Below are 13,459 nucleotides of genomic sequence, written 5' to 3' on the forward strand. Positions count from 1 at the left end.
GGCAACATCGGAAGCTTGCGGCACTGCGCACAGTAAATAATGCGCATGCGCGGGAATGGGCGGTGCATGCTGGTAGCTCAGCATCACCGAAACCTGGAACTGTCTGCTTTCTAGCTTCACATGCCCACAGGCAAGATAAAAACTGCCATCAGGAAATTATATAACTGTTTATTATTTGAAAGCGGGCATCGGGGGATATATTAGAAAAAACAAGTGAGTGTTACATTTTCATGATATAAATGTACAAATTGTTAAAAAAACAAAAAAAAACAATAAATCGATGTTGGAACTCCGCTTTAACTATCAAAGTAATCTTATTTATATACATAAATCAAATTGGCTGGGACAAGTTTAGTCAAAGACATGATCATCTTGTACATTCAAGTGAAGCTGAACATTAGTTGAAGTTCTCCACTCTCCATGACAATTGTCATCAATCAAGGTACACTAAACAGTCAAATGAACATAAATATAAGATATCTGCAATCCAGAAACTGAAGTTCTTTTGGTAGTGGGTCGGTATGGAGATTCTATATTTGGTTCGGAAGCGTGAGGGTTAAGAGCCTGTAAAGGGGGTGGAGAAGGGAATCCCAGCCTGGAACATGAGACCGTTCAGCTGAAAAGGAAGGTTTCAGACATAATGATGCAGCCCAGCACACAGTGTGTCTGGATGAGAAAGTCACTCATGGGCTGGGAGGAATCTCTACGTTTCCTATAGGGAAGACCTATACAATGTTCATTACGCTGGCCTGCCGGGTAAGTGGTCAGTGCCCAGATGGGCATTTTTTGATGTTCCTGCCACCTGTCTGGCCATCAGCAGGTTCCTGTCAACTGAGATGGTGCACACTGGATGGTGATACTTTGTATAGATGCAATAAGTTGTGATCTATAAGTTCTTCTGTTGGTGGTACCTGTACAAGGTGAAACCTGCACGGTGATCATAGAGTTAATTGCATTAGGCTGAGACTCATCTCTGGGTTCTCTCACTTTTGATAGCTGCAGTTATCTGTTGTCTGGGTTCCAGGAATGACAGATTTAAAGGGTTTAACACATTATGCGCTGCAGTTGGCAGTCAGTGTTAAGGCAGGTACCTGGATGTCTCAAAGCAACTTTCCGCTGGCACTGCCAGTTGGGGATTGGCAGTGCCTTGTGTCAGCAGTGAAATTTGTGCATGCTGCAGCTGCCGGGAAACCTGTGAGCTGTCATCTGTCTCTGAGATATTCTTCCCACAAGAGCGCCTATAAACTTTTAACTGTGTTGCTGCCGAAGTGAGTCGGCCTCTGTACTGTCACTGTTTGTAGCGAGGACTGTGATTCATAGTAAAGGAATGTATAAATGTGCACAGATTCTCTTGTTAACAAATAAATTGCAACATTCATTTTGTGTGGGATTTGTGAAGCTGACATGTCCAACTTATGCCTTAGACATTAGAAGATGCAAATAACCTACATAATTGCTGTGCCTGGAGGTGTGAAATGTGCTCCACACTGTACGAGAATGAATCGGGCAGCTGCCACCATCTTAATGGGGGCGCTTTACTAAAACTGGTGCACACAAAATCTGGTGCAGCTGTGCATAGGAACCAATCATCCTCAAACTTCTGGTTGTTCAATTAAGTTTTGACAATAAAATCTAGAAGCTGATTGGTTACTATGTACAACTGCACCAGATTCTGTGCACACCAGTTTTAGCAACCCCCCCCCACAATGTTTTAAGTCAAAATTCTGTCATTGCACAGAGCATTTTGCACAAGACATGTAACATTGATACCATCTAACAGGCAGCATTAGATGGTGCTAGAGAAGTCACCATCTTGACCTAGGGCAGTTAGTGAGAGTTGGAGAGATGCAATGTGAAGCTGTCAAACTAGAGCCACGTGTTCAGGCAGAGCTGAAATGCCCTCAGGCTGAACGGCCATGTTTACATGTCAAAAAGGAACCAATAGCAGCAAGAGCCAATTAAGATCTGAAGGAAGAGAGCCAGACTGAAAATAACAAGACTCCATATGCAGTTTATTGAATAAGTTACATGAATATGGCAGCTTTGCCTTACTTGATTGACTCTCATTTCATAGAGAATTATGAGCCATGGATAATTAGTTTAAATAGTTATTATCCACCAATTAATATCTAGCTGTATAAAAAAATATCCTCCATAGATTTTTTTCCTATTTAGATCGTCATTATTGTAGATGACTCACTTACACTGTATACAAGCCTATATAGATAATTATTCTCCATTGAATCTCCATTATGCCGTGTGCAAGGTGTCCCAGAATACAATATATAATAAACTCTTGTGCAGTGGATAGGACACATCTGCACACTACCAGGCCATTGGCGTAGATCTTTTGGAATACATGCAATGAATGACGCACTGCGAATGATGCACTATCACTTTTCCCCTTGGGTCTAACAAAACAAAATCACATGGCCTACTCTTGGCACAAAATTATTGATGATGTGTTGGACTATTGATTCCACCTGCCGCCTAATTAATTTCCTGTAATACATACCCAGAATGTGCACATCTGTTACACAACAAAAAAAAAGTAAACTAAAGTGGCTTATTCAATAAACTAAAGGCAGACTAATGCGCAAAACCAAAGTGAACAGCTAAAGCAAATCCACATAGACCAATAGAATTCTTTATTCAATAAAGTTGTCCAAAGTGCCGTTACCCCAAGAAACAAACTGACAATCATTATTATTGCTTTAGGCTTATGAAACAAAGGTCTAACTGCTAGAGAAGTCTGCCCTGTGCATATCATCTGTCTTCAGTAACAAATGTAGTATGTTCTGTTTTTTACAAGGGAAAGAGCAGCAAATGTTATCAGCCAATAAGAAATTATCTGTATGCTTAGTGTAATTCTTTGCATAAAGTAGAAGTGTAGAAGTTGACATTCATTTCACTGTAATATTTATTATTAAATTTCAGTTCCAGCGGCCATTTAATAATTACAATTCTACCATCATGTGTGTCTTCCCTTTCTACTGGGTGTGGACCAGCTTGCTACCAAAATGATAAATAACTGAGAATTGTATACTCTGCAATATATAACTTACTGCAGGACATACAAGAACTGAAACTACACGTCTCTCTTGGATTTAAACAGGCAACCTGTAGCCTAAAAACTGGAGCCAAACAAAAGGGACTTCCTGTAGCTCAGCAATCCCCAGAACTCTTCATATTGTCTCCCTGAACAGAACTTTGGCTTTACACTGGAAAACTTATATCTTTCAATGAAGACATGCAGGTGCATGAACTTTTACATACATTACAACAGAATTTTCATCTACTGCATGACAGCTAATGTGTGATCGGCCAGCTGGTCTCCGCTCAGAGATTCATACACAGCAAAGGTCATTTTGCATCATATTGAACAGTTATAAAAACCATTTTCAAAAGCTGACTGGGCAATGTTTGTAAAGTTTTTCGTAAAATGTAGATTTTATTTAGCAAAGATATGAAATCAAGCTTGGTGTTCATATTTTTTGTGCTTGCTGATGATTTGAGTCGCGTAAGGGTGTTTGGATTTTGCCTGCGCTATGTTGTGCAGTTAGTCAGTCTGCCATTGTGGGTGGACGTGGCACCAAAAATGCCAGTTGATTATCTTCTTCCATAGGATTATTGGACAAGCAGTTAGCAGTCTATGGAAAATATTTCTCCCTAGGTCCTTCATATTTAAGATCTTCTGTTCCAAGAAGCTCTTGGAGTGGTTTCTTGGAATCTCTTGGAACCAAAACTTTGAATGTATATGTTATTAAACCGTTTCAAATACATCTGCGTATAATTTATGAACGTTACCATTAAATCTGTATACAGTAAATCTTTGTGTATTCATTTTCCATCTATTCAGCTTGTGACCATCTAGACACAGTTGCCCAGACAATAAAACTACTAGACCTACAGATTTTTTATAGCTTGCCAGACAGTACTAATCTCTGCTCTAGGTTCTCCTCATTCAGGCTCAGTAATACTAGCTTCCACATGTTCTCCTCATTCAGGCCCTGTAATACTCTTCTCTAGGTTCTCCTCATTGAGGATCAGTAATATTAGCTTCTCTAGGTTATTCTCATTCAGGTTCAGTAACACTGGTTTCTCTAAGTTTTACTTATTTAGGTTCAAAAATACTAGGTTCTCCTCATTCAGGCTCAATAATACTTCTCTAGGTTCTCCTAAATTAGGCTCAGTAATACTTGCTTCTCTAAGTTTTCCTTATTTAGGTTCAACAATACTGATTTCTCTAGGATTTCCTCATTCTATTTATCAAGTAGATAGCAAAGTTTAATAATTTAGAATTCCTCCGATTTCAGTAAACTTACAGCTGGTCGCTATAGCTTGAGGAACTTTGCAAGTAGCCACATTTTACTGCTGAAAAGGGCAATTTTCAACTGCTTGAAACAATTCACCTTTCAGCTATACAAACATTTAAATGGACATTAATCAGAACAGAATTTTCCATTATGGTAGCTGGGGATGGCCCACTGGGCTACCCGGAAACTGCCAAATTTCACAACACTAGGCAGTATGAATAAGGAAGCTGGATCCCAATCTTTGAATTGTGGTGTTTTATATAAGTGAGAAGTTCAGTGACGCCAGTAGGGGGGGGGGGGGGCCTGGGAGGAGCCTTTGGCATAGATCTAGGGACATCTGGAAGAGAAGGAGTGCCAAACCAAAGAGTCCAAAAAAGCATGTATTTCTTCATATGAAACCTAAGAGACAGGACAACGTATTTCGGGAGATCAAAGTTCCCCCATCATCAGGGCTACTGAAATGTAAAACATACATGCCGTATTTATCGGCGTATAACACGCACCCCAAGTTTAGGAGGGAATTTTAAAGGAAAAAAACTTTTAGGAGGGAAGTTTAAGGGAAAAAAAAAACTCGTCGTGCGGTAGTTCTCGGCGGACCTCCGGCCAGCTTTCGGCCACCGAGAAGAGCCGAAGGCGGCCGAAAGCTGCCGAGAGTAGCCGAAGGCTGCCGAGAAAGGCCGAAGGTGGCCGAAAGTCGCCTTGAAGAGCCGAAGGCGGCTGAAAGCCGCCCAGAGGCTCAGAATTTCGGGGGATCGGTGTATAACATGCACCCACGATTTTCCCCTGCTTTTAAGGGGAAAAAAGTGTGTGTTATACGCCGATAAATACGGTAAATATACATGATTAGGATAATGGATGGTATAGAAGAATGACTCATAGCTGATTGCTGATATAAAGGTGGAGTAGTGTGATCCATAGTTGTATATACCTGCACACATCATTATATTAAACTATGAGTCAATATTTGAAACGGTCCATTGTACTAGTCGTGTATATATATTTACACAGTATGTGTATTGGAACCTCTCTGTTTAATATACAATAATAAATGTATTTTGGACTCTATTATTTGCCTGTGGGGCTCCTTCTCTTCTTATATTCACAACACTGTCTGTAAGAGATCATATCATATATCCCAAACACAACACTACCTGCCTGGAGTTTGCATGTTCTCCCTGTGCCTGCGTGGGTTTCCTCCGGGTACTCCGGTTTCCTGCCACAATCCAAAGACATGCAGGTAGGTTAATTGGCTTCTTTCCAAAATTGGCCCTAGCATATGAATGGGTACCTTGGATTGTGGGCTCCTTGAGGGTAGGGACCCATGTGAGTGTACAATGTACAGGGATAATGACAATTGTAGACACTCACTCAGGTTGAACTGGATGGACTGGTGTCTTTATTCAGCCTTACTAACTATGAAACTATGTGTGTCATACAGGAAGGACCAAACTGTGGTGTATGGATGAATTCCAACACAGACCGAATGAATGTTTTAATTTTATTTTTTTATTTAAATATTTTGTATTTGCTTTTTAAATGCGTTACAAAAATTTATACAGATATATACCCACATTTGGGCCATCAACATTTTCTTATAACTTTTCTATTAATTCTTTAATTACTCCGTCCCCTTTCTTTCCCTTCTCCCTCCCCACCCACCATTTACTATCTTATAGTGTATTTTAGTAGACTCTCTACTTATTTATTTCAGGGGGCTTCCTACTTTCCTCCCGCTCTATACCTTATATGGGATAACCCATCCTCTCCATCCAGGGTTTCCACATTCGACCGACTGAATGTTATTGCTTGCAGTTTAAAAGGAGGGTAACGTTTTAGACTTTCGTCTTAGAAGTTGTCGCTAGAAGAGCCAGAGCTGCCTTAATAAAATATGTTAAAAACCTTTGACACTTTTTTTTTTTTAAGGGAATTGGGTAGGAGTATGATGTACCCCATACTCAATCACCTAGGGTGGGGGGCCAGGATCTGGGGGGGGGGCCCTGGTTAAAGGGGCTTCCAGATTCTGATAAGCCCCCGCCCATAGACCCCAACAACCAATGGCAAGGGTTGTCGGGAAGAGGCCCTTGTCCTCATCAACATGGGGACAAGGTGCTTTGGGGTGGGAGAAACAGAGCCCCCGTGCCCCAAAGCACCCACCCCCCTATGTTGAGGGCATGTGGCCTGCACTCGCTCCCCCCCTTGCCTGACCTGCCGGGCTACATGCTCGGATAAAGGTCTGGCATGGACCTTGGGGGGACCTCCACACCATTTTTTGGCATAGGGGGTTCCCCTTAAGATCCATACCAGACCGAAGGGTCTGGTACCGTCTTGGGTGGAACCTCATGCAGAGGTTCCCCTTCAAGTTTCTCAGCACACAAGTTGCACCACAAGTCGGATCATCTTGACTATTATAGTATTATACCTAGTATGCAATGCTTTGGGTCAGTGGGAATATTGACCTGAAATATTGTATTAATGGTTTTCAGTACCCCAGACCAGTACAGATGAAGTTTTGGGCATCTCCACAGTAAATGGATCAAATCACCATGATCCCTAGAACATCCTACACAGCCAAGCAGGCGTAAAATACACCCAAATGACTATGTAAAGTTGGGACAAGCGCTGCGTTACATTGAGAGAGCTTGCCTGTACTGCCTGAATAACGTCCTCCCACGGTTCTTTCATGAATGTACCCATGTCTCTCTCCCACTTGCTCATAACTCCAGTAGGGAAGCCCCTCAAGAATACGGAGGATAACATTTGAGTTGAGAGAACCTCGGCCATATATATATATATATATATATATATATATATATATATATATATATATATATATATATATATGGGTCGGGATTGTAACCACAGTTCTCCTTCAAATTGTGCCTTAATAGCATGCTGCAACTTCAAGTAGTAAAAGCTCAGAGTGCGGTAAGTTGAATTCTTGTTGTAGTTCAGTAAAAGAAGATAATTTTTCATTGCAAATGATGTTTTTTCAGACAAGAAGTCCCATATTTTTTTCCACCTAGGCCCGCTGTCCAGTGGTAGAAGTTCAGGCTAGTATTTGTTATCCCAGATAGGTCTGTAGTTAGTGAGGTCAGTGACATTTTGCAATAGTCTGGTCTTGTTCCATATCTTGTGCATGAGGGCAAACATGGGAAACCGTTTGTTAGATTTGGCATATGCCAATGCCTCTAGACCCATAGCTACATCACTAGTCCCAGTCACATGACCCATTAAGACAATAGGTGAATCCTCACTCCCTTCCACTGCCACCCAGTCCACAGGTAAAACGCGAGGAATGTGTTATAACTGAGCTGCTGGGTAATATAGCCAGGGGTTGGGCAAAGCTATTTCTCCCGCATCCTTATCCACAACATATTTATAGTGTAATACACTTATAGAAAGTTAAGAATCTGGAAATATTTAACTTGCAGGCACTTGGTTTTGACACACATGAATTCAGTGTATTTATAGAATCCAGGGAGAAACTTGAGCAGTTTAACAGTCATACATGTTATGAACAAGTTTTATGTTTCTAAGAACAATATTTTATAATATACTTGGTATTGTATATTATAATACCAAGGAATTTAACGTAAATGCAGTCGATGAAGTGTATAACATTCTGTCCCTTACATGTGACATAGTAACAGATCTTATTTACTAAGTAATTCAAAATAGATATATTTTTTTTTGGTCACACAATGTAACTTTGGGAGGCACTCTTCCCAACTTTCAAACACTTTTTCAGTTTAGCAGTGATTTGTAGGCTTGTGCAATTAGTTTCGTAACAAATCTAAATTCGGCCGAATTTTGCATCTTTCGGACATTCGGATGCATCCGAATGTCCGAATAAAAAAATAACGAATAACAACGAATACGAAAGAAATATAACGAATGAATTCGAATGAATTCAAATGAATTTGGTAATTCTTTAAAGATCCAATGAAACAAAAGGTCAGCTCAAAGTAAATCTTATAGTCCAATCAGCTAATTAATTTTGTGTCAGAGGTTGGATTACTGGCAAAGTGCATTCCTGAGAACTGAGTTAGAAGGGTGTTGTATTTTATTTGAGCCGAGGAGAAGAGACGTTGTCATTGTGTGTGTTAAAAGATTCAATAAACAAACGACTTTCCAAACTACGAATCGATGCATCCGAATGTCCGAATAAAAAAATAACGAATAACAACGAATACGAAAGAAATATAACGAATGAATTCGAATGAATTCGAATTAATTCAAATGAATTTGGTAATTCTTTAAAGATCTAAAGAAACAAAAGGTCAGCTCAAAGTAAATCTTATAGTCCAATCAGCTAATTAATTTTGTGCCGGAGGATGGATTACTGGCAAAGTGCATTCCTGAGAACTGAGTTAGAAGGGTGTTGTATTGTATTTGAGCCGAGGAGAAGAGACGTTGTCATTGTGTGTGTTAAAAGATTCAATAAACAAACGACTTTCCAAACTACGAATCACTACGAATGTCTATACATACATAAATATCGAATTTCAACGAATACGAACGAATGAATTCGGCACTCTACGAATAATAACGAATTATCCGAAAACGTATTAACGTAACATAACGAATATAACAGAACGAAATTATGTATTTTACGAATGACAACGAACCGAAACTAAACGAAATTTTCCATTGTGCACAAGTCTAGTGATTTGTCTTAAAACCACTTCCCATCCAGGCCAATTCTGACATTTCTCTCCTACATGTAAAATTCATCATTTTTTTTGCTAGAAATTTTTTTTCTGTTCAAATATTTTATTGACAACAATCAAGAATAAGAAACAGGCACAGTTACAGACATTATAAACGTAAGAGAACATTCCAGCTGAGCATTGGAGTAATAAAAAGTCACGACCATGTATTGAAATATAGGTTGTACATCTGACTCCCCCGCAAAGTGAAACAAAAATCAACAAATAGCATCAGTGGGGGAGGTGAGTGATTGTGAGAATAAGAGCTATAACCAATACATAAAGCAGGGATACTCAGCCCAAGCAATCCGGGCAACAGTAATGAGTACATAACGTGTATTATATGCCATCATAGGCAGAACAGTTAGTGAAAGAAGCGAAAAGAGCAAGTCAAAGGAAAGGAAAGGGGAAAGAGTAAGGCCGCGTACACACGCGCGGACTGTTTGCCCAACCTTGTTCGTCAAACAGTTTCGGCAAACAGTCCGCTCAAAATTTGCATGAGCGGACTTGCCCACACACGAGCGGACTGTTTCAGCGAACTGTTTGCCAAACAGTCCGCTCAACTTTTGAAATGAACGGACTCGCCCACGTAAGGCGGAGGCAAATCCGCCCATTTCGAGCGCGTGTACAGGTAGGCGGGGCCCGCGAAGGAGACGTCGCGGGCTCCGCCGCCTGGAATGGGCTTAAAGGGGAACCCCAACGCCGAAAAAAATCGGCGTGGGGGTTCCCCCAAAGTCCACACCAGACCCTTGTCCGAGCACGCTACCCGGTCGGCCAGGAAAGGGGGGCGAGCGAGCGCGCCCCCCCTCCTGAGCCGTACCAGGCCGCGTGCCCTCAACATGGGGGGTGCCTTGGGGAAGGGGGGGCCGCGCGGCCCCCCCACCCCAAAGCACCTTGTCCCCATGTTGATGAGGACAAGGGCCTCTTCCCGACAACCCTGGCCGTTGGTTGTCGGGGTCTGCGGGCGGGGGGCTTATCGGAATCCGGGAGCCCCCTTTAAGAAGGGGGCCCCCGGATACCGGCCCCCCACCCTATGTGAATGAGTATGGGGTACAATGTACCCCTACCCATTCACCTGTGAAATAAAGTACAAAAAAAAACACAACACAGGGAAAAAATATTTTATTGCACAGCTCCGGGGGTCTTCCGTCTTCGGGGGTCTTCTCGCCGGACTCCTCCGCTATCTGTGTGTAGCTCTTTTGCTAGCGGAGGAGTCCGGCTTTCTTCCTCCCCGCCGCCGGCCTCTTCTCCCGACTTCGGGGGTCTTGTCCCCCTCTTCGGTTCTTCTGCCGGGCCACCGCGCCTTCTTGTAGCTCTTTTACAGGCGGTGGCCCGGTCTTCTGTCGCCGCTGTCGTCGCCGCCGCCGCCGCCTTCCGTTCTTGTTCTTCTTCTTGTTCTTCTTCTTCTTCTCCTGGAGATGTTGACTCGACGAGCTCTCCGGCCGGAATGCCAGGGACACGCTCCGCTGCCACTTATATAGTGACAATGGGGCGGTGTCACATGGTATATGTCACATGGGTTGGTCACATGGTGACCCCGCCCCCTTACGATGTCATAGTCCCCATGTGACATCAACCCATGTGACCAACCCATGTGACATATACCATGTGACACCGCCCCATTGTCACTATATAAGTGACCGCACAGCGCGGCTCTGGCATTCCGGCCGGAGAGAGCGACGTGTCAACATCTCCTGGAGAAGAACAAGAAGAACAAGAAGAAGAACAAGAACGGAAGGCGGCGACGGCGACAGCGACAGCGGCGACAGAAGACCGGGCCACAGCCTGTAAAAGAGCTACAAGAAGGCGCGGTGGCCCGGCAGAAGAACCGAAGGCGGCGACAGAAGAACGGAAGGCAGCGGCGACAGAAGACCGGGCCACCGCCTGCAAAAGAGCTACAAGAAGGCGCGGTGGCCCGGCAGAAGAACCGAAGAGGGGGACAAGACCCCCGAAGTCGGGAGAAGAGGCCGGCGGCGGGGAGGAAGAAAGCCGGACTCCTCCGCTAGCAAAAGAGCTACACACAGATAGCGGAGGAGTCCGGCGAGAAGACCCCCGAAGACGGAAGACCCCCGGAGCTGTGCAATAAAATATTTTTTCCCTGTGTTGTGTTTTTTTTTGTACTTTATTTCACAGGTGAATGGGTAGGGGTACATTGTACCCCATACTCATTCACATAGGGTGGGGGGCCGGTATCCGGGGGCCCCCTTCTTAAAGGGGGCTCCCGGATTCCGATAAGCCCCCCGCCCGCAGACCCCGACAACCAACGGCCAGGGTTGTCGGGAAGAGGCCCTTGTCCTCATCAACATGGGGACAAGGTGCTTTGGGGTGGGGGGGCCGCGCGGCCCCCCCTTCCCCAAGGCACCCCCCATGTTGAGGGCACGCGGCCTGGTACGGCTCAGGAGGGGGGGCGCGCTCGCTCGCCCCCCTTTCCTGGCCGGCCGGGTAGCGTGCTCGGACAAGGGTCTGGTGTGGACTTTGGGGGAACCCCCACGCCGATTTTTTTCGGCGTTGGGGTTCCCCTTTAAGCCCATTCCAGGCGGCGGAGCCCGCGACGTCTCCTTCGCGGGCCCCGCCTACCTGTACACGCGCTCGAAATGGGCGGACTTTCCGAGCGGGAACAGTTTGCTCATTTCGAAAGTAGCCTACACACGGGCGGACTGTTCGCTCAAACACAGTTTCAGCGGACAGTTTTTCGGAATTTCCGAAAGACTTTGTCCGTCCAACTGTCCGCTGAAACTGTCCGCTGAAAGCCCACACACGGGCGGACTGTCCGCCCAAACACTGTTCAGCGGACAAGGTTGGGCGAACAGTCCGCCCGTGTGTACGCGGCCTAAGGAGGGAACTAGAAGTAAAGGGGAACAGAAACTAGAGGGAGAGAAAAGGAGAGAACTAGCATAGTTAGGAGAGAAGCTAGAAATTTTTTTTGCTAGAAAATTACATAGGATATATATATATATATATATATATATATATATATTAGCATAGACCCTAGAGACTACAATGGCGGTCATTGCAACTTTTTATCTTGCACGGTATTTGCACAGCAATTTTTTGAACAAAAAAAAAACCCATTAAAGTTAGCCCGATTTTGAAGTTATGCTGAGTAAATAGATACTGAACATGTCACGCTTCAAAATTGCACACGCTCATGGAATGGCGCCAAAATTTGGTACTTAAAAATCCCCATAGGCGCCGTTTTAACATTTTTTACTGGCTACATGTTTTAAGTTACATAGGAGGTCTAGGGCTATAATTATTTCTCTTGCTCTAACGTTCACGGCAATACCTCACATGTGTGGTTTGAACACCATTTTCATATGTGGGTGGGACTTAAGTATGTGCTCGCTTCTGTGTGTGAGCACATAGGGACAGGAGCACTTTATTATTTTGTTAATTTGACTTTTATTTTTTGTAGTTTGACACTTTAAAAAAGAAAAAAGAAAAATTTTGATCACTTTTATTCCTATTACAAGGAATGTAAACCTCCCTTGTAATAGGAATATTGAACAATCGGTCCTTTTTAAAGTGAGATATGGGGTCAATAAGACCCCACATCTCACCTCTAGGCTGGGAAGCCTGAAATAAAAAAAAAAAAAAAGTGATCTCGGCTTCCTAGCCAAGGCAGCGCCATTAGTTTGAATGCAGAGGCCAGGCGTGACGTCATAACATTGCGCCTGGCCTCCGAACGATCATAGAGACTCCAGCGACCATCTCTATGATCACCATCTGGGACCAGCGGATCCGTTCTTGGACTCACAGATGGAAGCAGTGAGTCGGTAGTAGCACCGGAGGACAGCAAGAGGGGGGGCATCCCTTCCTGTTGCTCGTAAGAACGATCAAGCAGCGGTTCAGCCTCTATGATCATTCTTATGGTGTAGGGAATCGCCAGCTGAAAACATCGATATCTGAATGATGTCTGTAGCTGCAGGCATCATTTAGATATACCCCCACAAAGTCAAGGACATCCTTGATGTATCTTGGGCGGGAAGTGGTTAACCTCTTCAGCTCCAGAAGTTTTAACCCCCTTCATGACCAGGACATTTTTTGTGATACGGCACTGCATTACTTTAACTGACAATTTAACTGACAATTGTGCAGTCCTGCAACGCTGTACCCAAATAAAATGGATGTCTTTTATTCCCACAAATAGAGCTTTCTTTTGGTGGTATTTTATTTATTTTTTGCGCTATAAACAAAAAGACTGCCAGTTTTGAAAAAAAAGAAACAACATTTTTTACTTCCTGCTATAAAACACATTCAATAAAAAAAAAAAAAAAAAATTCTTCATCAATGTAGGCCAATATGTATTCTACTACATGTTTTTTGGTAAATAAAAATCACAATAAGCGTACATTGATTGGTTTGCGCAAAAATTATTGCGTCTACAAACTATGGGATATTTTTTTATGGAATTTAATATTTTTTTTACTAGTA

The 13,459-nt window shown here is 43.3% G+C and overlaps 1 protein-coding gene across 1 annotated transcript in view; it reads left to right on the plus strand.

The window, feature by feature from the left end:
- Positions 1-494: 494 nt before the first annotated feature.
- The window catches only part of ZNF469 (zinc finger protein 469), a 609,231-nt gene continuing 596,266 nt past the window's right edge, over positions 495-13,459 (plus strand). The window contains exon 1 of the mRNA XM_077453365.1: positions 495-756. The gene's annotated coding sequence lies outside the window, so the exon portion shown is untranslated. The remainder of the gene's footprint in view (positions 757-13,459) is intronic.

The sequence above is a fragment of the Lithobates pipiens genome, unplaced genomic scaffold (assembly GCF_037356315.1).
Source record: "Lithobates pipiens isolate NorthernLeopardFrog02 unplaced genomic scaffold, aLitPip1_a1.2 Scaffold_10, whole genome shotgun sequence".
Classification (NCBI taxonomy): domain Eukaryota; kingdom Metazoa; phylum Chordata; class Amphibia; order Anura; family Ranidae; genus Lithobates; species Lithobates pipiens.